This window comes from Salmo salar, unplaced genomic scaffold (assembly GCF_905237065.1).
Source record: "Salmo salar unplaced genomic scaffold, Ssal_v3.1, whole genome shotgun sequence".
NCBI lineage: Eukaryota > Metazoa > Chordata > Actinopteri > Salmoniformes > Salmonidae > Salmo > Salmo salar.
In genome coordinates, this window is record NW_025549712.1 from 33760 (window position 1) to 43353 (window position 9594).

Genomic DNA, 9594 nt, shown 5'->3' on the forward strand with positions numbered 1-9594 from the left:
AACTGCACTGTCCAATTTACAGTAGCTATTACAGTGAAAGAATACCATGCAATTTTTTGAGGAGAGTGCACAGTTATGAACTTGAAGTTGTTAATAAACCAATTAGGCACATTTGGGCAGTCTTGATTCAAAATTTTGAACAGAAATACAATGGTTCATTGGATCAATCTAAAACTTTGCACATACACTGCTGCCATCTAGTGACCAAAATGTAAATTGCACCTGGGCTGGAATAATACATGATGGCCTTTCTCTTGCATTTCAAAGATGATGGTACAAAAAAAATACAAAAAGCACTTGGTTTTTTCATTTCCACAAACTTGAAAGTGTTTCCTTTCAAATGGTACCATGTATGCATATCCTTGCTTCATGTCCTGAGCTACAGGCAGTTAGATTTGGGTCATTTTAGGTGAAAATTGAAAAAAGGGGCGGATCCTTAAGAGGATTTATTAAGCAAATGTTTTCTAAATAAACTAAAGTAAAAATGTTTATAAAAAGTAACACAATAAAATTACAATAACAGGGCTATATACAAGGGGTACCAGTACCGAGTCAATGTGCTGGGGTAGTTAGTCAAGGTAATTTGTACATATAGGTAGGAGTAAAGTGACTATGCATAGATAATAAACAGTGAGTAGCAGCAGTATAAAAACAAAGGGGCGGGGGGGTTAAAGTGCAATTACTCAACAAGCTCAAGGCCCTGGGCCTGGACACCACCGTCTGCGACTGGATCCTGGACTTGTTAAATGGCAGACCACAGGCTGTGAGGATTGGAAATAACACTTACCCCACACTGACTCTTAACCCAGGAGCCCCCCATGGTTGTGTCCTCAGCCCTCTGCTGTACTCCCTGTTCACCCATGACTGTGTGGCTTTGCACGACACCAACTCCATCATCAAGTTTGCTTATGATACCACGGTTGTAGTACGACGAGGAGGTAAGGCAACTGGCAATGTGGTGCCAGGACAACAACCTCTCCCTCAACGTCAGCAAAACAAAGAAGTTTATTGTCGACTTCAGGAAGCAGAGGACACACCCCGATCCACATCGATGGGACTGCAGTGTAGTGAGTCAGCAGTTTTAAGTTCCTCTGCTTACTCATTACGAAGAACTTGACATGGACCAACAACACCTCCACTCTTGTCAAGAGGGGGGCAACAGCGCCTCCACTTCCTAAGGCGGCTGAAGAAATTTGTAATGCCCACCTTCCCGGGTCCTCTCCATATTCGACCACTGTACCATCGTTAGCATTCTGACTGGCTGCATCATGGCCTGGTATGAGAAGTGCTCTGTTCATGACCACAAGGCCCTCCAGTGGGTGGTGAAGACGACCCAGTACATCACTGCTGTGCTCCCATCACAGTCAGGACTTGAACTGGACTGACCAACTGCACTCACTCACGCACACACCCACAAATACACACACACACACACACACACACACACACACACACACACACACACACACACACACACACACACACACACACACACACACACACACATACAAGCTAAATGGTATCAAGAACTTTACCAAGTACAAGAACATTTTAGCCAAAAACCTTGCTGACACTTGCTGACACTTGGCCACAAGTGACTCTTCCAGCAAGACAATAACCTCAAGCACTAATCAAAATCCACAAATAAATGGTTAATTAACCAAAAAATTGGTTAAGCCCATTTACTTGAAATGTTTTATTCGTATATTTTATTATTTCTTAATGGTGTCACTTTATCGAGTGTGAACCTGCAAGTAAGCATTTTGTTGAATGGTGTATACCATGTGTATCCTGTACATACAACAAATACACTTGAACTTGAAATCTAATAGGCTGTGATTGCAGGGTATGTAGCCTTAGATACTAATGGTTCAGCTGATGAGTGTGTTATAGTGAGTTCTATACATACCCATGTGGTTGTACACAAGGCCTGAAATTATTTAATTATTTAGTTAGCATCATGCATGATTCAAGAGTGGGCTTTGGACCTTCAGAGGACTTGGACCATCCTATGGATGTGGGCTTTTCTATCAGATATTCCTTGTCTATCACAGGCTATTACCAAGTTTATGACTGTGACCAAGCCTGAGTGCGTGACTGTTTCTGAAGTCATTAACCTACCTGTTATCTTGTTTGGAAAGATAAGTTGGGTAAAGCAGTAACAAACTGTCACCCAGGCTTGTAAAAATGAAAAGTTGTTAAAAATAAATTAGGTAATGTAAAAAAATATATAATATTAATAATAAGTGCATTTGATTCCTGGATTAAGAGAAATGGACAGTCCTATTGCACTGGATAATTTCTCAGCCAAATTTGCCCTGAATTGCTGGAACTGTCACTTTCTAAATCAAGTGTCAAATCCGGGACATGCTTCTGTGCAAATCAAACTCACTTTTGAATGTCATTATCTGCAATGGATTGAATCCCAGCCTTTTATTTTTTGGTTATTATAATGTTAGACAGTTGTACTAATCTCAATATAGTAGCCATCAAATATATTGATGAATTAATTTGTCACAGTGTCATAACCTTGGCTAAACAACCCATTTAAGCAGTAACTAAAGTAAAAAGCAGTAACTAAATCATTCTAGATAAGGGTGACCTATCACACTACCATGTCATAAAGTACAGAAGTGGGCGGGGAGACCATTTGGCGACGCAAACATGGCGTGGGAGCTTGAACAGGAAGGGACTTAAATTGGGGCAATCTGAACTTTATGCAAATACTTTGCGATATCTTGGCACGATTGACCTATCAAATTTAACTACAGATTCCAGCACCAACTGGATTGGCTGTTGATATCTAGCGCTACCTAGCATGCTGTGGGTTTGCTAGCAGCCACATTACTAGCCACTCATGCTGAAGCTAGAGTAGCTGGGCGAAGCATTGCTGTATATGGATAATACAGCCCTAATTTTTCAGTTCGAGTCACCTGAAACGATCTTGGATAAACAACCCATTTAATCAGTAACTAAAGTATCATTATGTAACTGTGGAGAGCATGATTTACAAGAAATCCCCTGACTGACTAGAAAGGAGCAGAGTGAACTATGTGCGTCCTTTAGAACCATAAATGTAAGATGGTTATCTGGATGTAGTGGTGTTTATGTGTAACTGTTACCTGTGTGCCTGTTGGAGATGTGGACTCCAGTGACGTGACTCGAGTACCACCATACATTGATGGCAATTCTGTTGCTGAAAGCAGAGAATCACATCGGTTTATATGGGAAATTACCGTAGATAAATGATGTTCTGCCAACTGCCGCTGCATCGGCAGATGTGGAAAGGCAAGGGGAAAATATTTAGCACTGTCCTATATTTCCAACGCTTCGCTTGAAAATATGCGCTCTGAGCAAGAGTTTCCATTCATGTTTATCCTCAGACTTCTCGACATGCATGTAGTGGGGAAAAACAACACTCAATTCTAATTGGAGATTCCACAATGTCAGTCAATCTGTAGCTGTAGTATCAACACAGCTGTAAATGTAACTTTTTATTTAACTAGGCATGTCAGTTAAGAACAAATTCTTATTTACAATGACGGCCTACCCCAGCAAAACCCAGACGACACTGGGCCAATTGTGCACCGCCCTTTGGGACTCCGAATCACAGCCGGATGTGATGCAGCCTGGATTCAAACCAGAGACTGCAGTGACCCCTCTTGCAATGAGATGCAGTGCCTTAGACCGCTGCGCCACTCAGGAGCCCAATCATGATTTGGATGGTGTTATTGGTAATGACGATTCAAAAAACATTTATATTTCATGATCTGTGAAGTTTAATATGTAGGCGTATGTACTGTATTAATCAGTTGCAGATTTAGGTATAGGCGACATGGGCATCCGCCCAGGGCGGCATCTTGCCGGGGGCGGCACGGGGCACTCGCACAATTCTTTTGGAAATGGTGACATTGATTTTCTATCGCTCATTTGCATGTCAATGATATCATGTCACCGTGTGGGACTGTGGGTCAATTAAACTTGTCGGAGTGGGCAACCTGATTCTAGTTTGTGAGCTAGGCAGGCAACTGCCTGGGAAGGTCTCCCACTCAGAAGTACGAGATGGGGAGGGGGGGTAGGGGTAGGTTGACCTCTGGTCTCCCCACTGGAAGCCCGAGGTCGGGGAAGCGTGGGAATCTATCAAATAGCGCACCTCTATCTTTGTACAGTACTAATCAATTAGTAAAATAATTCACACTACGAAATGCTACTTAATAAACCACAATTCATTCATAATGCTGTGAATATATAGATTCACAGACATATTGCTGCATTTTTGTCTGGTTTGTGTGAAATTATTAAGAATAATATAAAACCAGTCTGCACACCACCAAGGTGAATTGGTTTAGTCTTGACTCTTGATTGACAGTGTTGGGGGATGGGTAATGTAGTGATGCTCGAGTGCCAAATCAACACAAATGGATAAGAAAAGGTCTAAGCCATCAGGTGCCCAGTTTAGGAAGAAGAGGAGAAACACGCAAAAGATAAAGATATGCAGCTATGTCATCTCTTTATGAGTATACAATTATGCATGTAATGAAATAGGCTAGTATAACACTTATGTTTGTTACCGTATGTTGCTATGTTGCTTGCAATGCTATTACACATAGGGTGACAATATTCAGTCTTCTGTCCAACTAGCTTACATAACATTTTATATAATTTCACACAGTTTCATCATGATAATGTGTGTAGCCTGCAGCAAAACGATTACAACCTAACTAGCACATTATTGATTTGGTTAACTTTCATTGAGGTGACATCATAAAGGTTTTCTGTGATTGTATTGACTAGGTCCTGAGCTCAATAAGGGGAATTTCCAATGCTGTAGGCTAATTTAAAAGACATCTATATTATGCTAATATTTTGTATCTTTTGTGATATATTGAGTCTTTTGGGGTGAATAAAAATTACAGTTAGTGCAGAATGGTGCTTTTGGGGGCATGCTGAAGGAGGGGTTCGCCCAGGGAGCTGTACAAGCTAGAACAGCCACTGGTACTAGTAGTCCTACTGCAAGGAAAACAGAAAATATAACCTATATTTAAAAATTGCATTCAAAACCCAATATTAGGGACTTGTGACTTGACCTGAGCTCAGGAACTTCAGACGTGCCCATTATTACTTGGGGGACTTGACTCGAGACTCTTCTCTTTTAATTTTACCAACAAACAAAATCACTTATAGTCTAGTTCAGTCCCATGTAAAGTGCATTCAGAAAGTATTCAGACCCCTTCCATTTTTCCACATTTTGTTATGTTACAGCCTTGTTCTAAAATTTATTTAATTATATTTATTCCTCAATCTGCACACAATACCTGTCACGTCCTGACCAGTATAAGGGGTTATTTGTTATTGTAGTTTGGTCAGGACGTGGCAGGGGTGTGTTTGTTTAGAGTGTTTCGGCGTTTGTTGGGTTATGTTCTTGTTAGTCTATTTCTATGTTAGTTCTAGTATGTCTATTTCTATGTGGTGTTTGTTGGGTTGACCTTCAATTGGAAGCAGCTGCTCCTAGTTGCTTCTAATTGAAGGTCCTATTTAAGAGGGGTGTTTTTCTATAGGATTTTGTGGGTAGTTGTTCTTTGTATAGCTATATGCCTTACAGGACTGTTTGTCGTCGTTGTTTTTGTATACGTGTGTTTTGTTTTGGTTTTCCTTCTTTCTGCCAAATAAAAAGAAGATGAGTATACACATTCCCGCTGCATTTTGGTCTAATCAATACGACGCCCGTGACAATACCCCATAATAATAAAGTGAAAACAAGTTTTTATACATTTTTGAAAATGTGTGTGTATATATATATATATATATATATATATATAAATGAAATACCATATTTACATAAGTAATCAGACCCTTTGCTGAGTCTCGAAATTGAGCTCAGGTGTCACAACATCAACGGAAGGTGGTGCCCCTCCTCGCCCGGGCGGCGCTCGGCGGTCGTCGTCGCCGGCCTACTAGCTGCCACCGATCCTCTTTTATTTTCTGTTGGTCAGGTCTAGTTTAGTTGGCACCTGTTTAGTATTAGTTCATTACTGGGGAGGGTTATTGAGTAGTTCTGTGTAGGTTTGTTCTTTGTGCGTGATTAATTTTCGTCATGTGTTTGTTCTGAGGTGCAGGTGTTTTTTCCCTCTGCCTGTGGGTTTTGTGGCAGCGTGTTTGGGCTGCGTCCCTACGCTGCGTGCAGGCTGTTATTTGGGCATTTGTGTTGCTTTGCCCTGCCTTACCTGTTTTCTTGGCAACGTGTGGATTATTTATTAAATTACGTGTGTTCACGGACTTGTGTCTCCTGCGCCTGACTTCGACCCTCCTGCTTCCTTGAGCACACTGACATCAGGTGCATCCTGTTTCCATTGATCATCCTTGAGATGTTTCTATAATGGGATTGGAGTCCACCTGTGGTAAATTCAATTGATTGGACATGAATTGGAAAAGCACACAACTGTCTGTATAAGGTCCTACAGTTGACATTGCATGTCAGAGTAAAAACCAAGCCATGTGGTCGAAGGAATTGTCCGTAGAGCTCCGAGGCAGGATTGTGTCGAGGCACAAAAAATGTCTGCAGTATTGAAGTTCCCCAAGAACACAGTGGCCTCCATCATTTTTAAATGGAAGAAGTTTGGAACCACCAAACTCTTCCTAGAGCTGGCCGCCTTGCCAAACGTAGCAATTGGTGGAGAAGGGCCTTGGTCAGGGAGGTGACCAAGAACCCGATGGTCACTCTGACAGAGCTCCAGAGTTCCTCTGTGGAGATGGGAGAACCTTTCAGAAGTACAATCATCTCTGCAGCACTCAACCATTCAGGCCTTTATGGTATATTGGTGAGACGGAAGCCATTCCTCAGTAAAAGGCACATGAAAGCCTACTTGGAGTTTGCCAAGAGGCACCTAAAGGAGCCTCAGACCATGAGAAACATGATTATCTGGTCTGATGAAACAAAGATTGCACTCTTTGGCCTGAATGCCAAGCGTCACATCTGGAGGACAATGCACAGTATATACACTTAACATAGAAAAGTATGTGGACACCCCTTCAAATCAGTGGATTTGACTTTCAGCCACACCCGTTGCTGACAGGTGTATAAAATCGAGCGCACAGCCATTCAATCTCCATAGACAAACATTGGCAGTAGAATGACCTTACTGAAGACCTCAGTAACTTTCAACTTGGCACTGTCATAGGATGCCACCTTTCCAACAAGTCAGTTTATCAATTTTCTGCCCTGCTAGAGCTGCCTGGTCAAAGTGCTGTTATTAGGAAGTGGAAACGTCTAGGAGCAACAATGGTAGACCACACAAGCTCACAAAACGGGACCGCCGAGTGCTGAAACACGTAGCAAGATCACCATGTGCAATGCCAAGCGTCGGCTGGAGTGGTGTAAAGCTCACTGCCATTGGACTCATTTGAGCAGTGGAAACGTGTTCTCTAGAGTGATGAATCACGCTTCACCGTCTGGCAGTCCGACAGACGAATCTGGGTTTCGTGGATGCCAGGAGAATGCTACCTGCCTCAGTGCATAGTGCCAATTGTAAAGTTTGGTGGAGGATGAATAAATGTCTGGGGCAGTTTTTCATTGTTTGGGCTAGGCCCATTAGTTCCAGTGAAGGGAAATAAACGCTACTGCATACAATGACATTCTAGACAATTCTGTGCTTCCAACTTTTGGCAACAGTTTGGGGAAGGCCTTTTCCTGTTTCAGCATGACAATGCCCCCGTGCACAAAGCGAGGTCCATACAGAAATGGTTTGTCGAGATTGGTGTGGAAGAACTTGACTGGCCTGCACAGAGTCCTGACCTCAACCCCATCGAATACCTTTGTTATGAATTGGAACACCAATTGCGAGCCAGGCCTAATCACCCAACATCAGTGCCTGACCTCACTAATGCTCTTGGGGCTGAATGGAAGCAAGTCCCCGCAGCAATGTTCCAACATCCAGTGGAAAGCCTTCCCAGAAGAGTGGAGGCTGTTTTAGCAAGCAAAGGGGGGAACCAACTCCATATTAATACCCATGATTTTGGAGTGAGATTTTCGACGAGCCGGTGTCCACATACTTCTGGTCATGTAGTGTATTATCTACTACAAAGTCATGGGAAGAATCTCTCCCATCCTTTGAGTAGGAGGCAAGGATCGGAGAGAGGACGCAAGGAGTATGCAATTGAGGTTCTCCCATGGAACTGTTCCCAACTCAATTACTGAGTTTGTTAAGATTGACTTTGCTGCCCCATCATCTTCAAAAACTTTGGAAAAGGACTTAAAACTAGATCATTTTGTTCTGATTGATGAATTTTAATCCCAGATTGTAGGGCTGTTGACCACAGGTTTTACATTTTTAAACCTGCTCTTTTAAACTCTCCTATGCACTTGACACTGTTTTAACTGTTGTATGATGTGTTGTGTATGATATGTATTCTAGTTTCTTGGCCAGGGCTCACTTGAAAAAGAGATGTCAATCTGAATGTGACTGAATGTAAATTTAAAAAATCGAATATAACTCCAGACAGTCATAAAGATGGCAGCCTCCATGCATTTACCACAAATGCCTCGCTTGTTAAGTTTTCCATATCTAGCTTGTTCTCCGTTACTCCATTTTGTATCTGCATTAGCAAAGTATGCATGATCCCTATTCTAGCTCATTAGCAGGGTATGGATGATCTTTATCTTTATTTTTCGCCATTCTAGCTCCCAGACGGCTGCTATTTAAAAAACCTAAAAAGTAGATTGTGCTGATTTATTGGCACATTAACCATGTCGTGCGCCGTTGTAAAAAAAACTGTGTTTATAGTGTTAAAACAATGACATATCTGTATTCTGCCATCTTAACCTGGTCTCAGAGCATTTGGTATTATTCTGTATGTAAATCCAAGGCACTCCATTTAGTATGATATGTTACATTACGTATGGTATGTATTAATATATGGATATCCATCATCCATTTCATATGATATGTTACGAAATGCAATATGTATGATATGTTACAAATTTGCAATACGTATGATACGTACGCGAATTCATTTTTTTTTTGTGGCTAGTCATTAATATTTTTTCTATGTTAGTTTGAGTCACCTAAAATGACCTTGGGAAAACAACTCATTATGTAACAGCAGCAGAGAGCATGATTTTCAAGAAATACCCTCACTTTTAAATCATGCTCTCTGCTGCAGTTACGTATCAATACTTTGCTGATTAAATGGGTTGTTCAGACAAGGTAATCTTAGTCATATCACTGGTCTTCCTGTCTGGGTTGGCCCCCCCTTGGGTTGTGCCGTGGCGGAGATCTTTGTGGGCTATACTCGGCCTTGTCTTAGGACGGTAAGTTGGTGGTTGGAGACATCCCTCTAGTGGTGTGGGGGCTGTGCTTTGGCAAAGTGGGTGGGGTTATATCCTGCCTGTTTGGCCCTGTCTGGGGGTATCATCGGATGGGGCCACAGTGTGGTGCCTCCTGTCTCAGCCTCCAGTATTTATGCTGCAGTAGTTTATGTGTCGGGGGGCTAGGGTCAGTCTGTTACATCTGGAGTATTTCTCTTGTCTTATCAGGTGTCCTGTGTGAATTTAAATATGCTCTCTCTAATTCTCTCTTTCTTTCTTTCTCTCGGAGG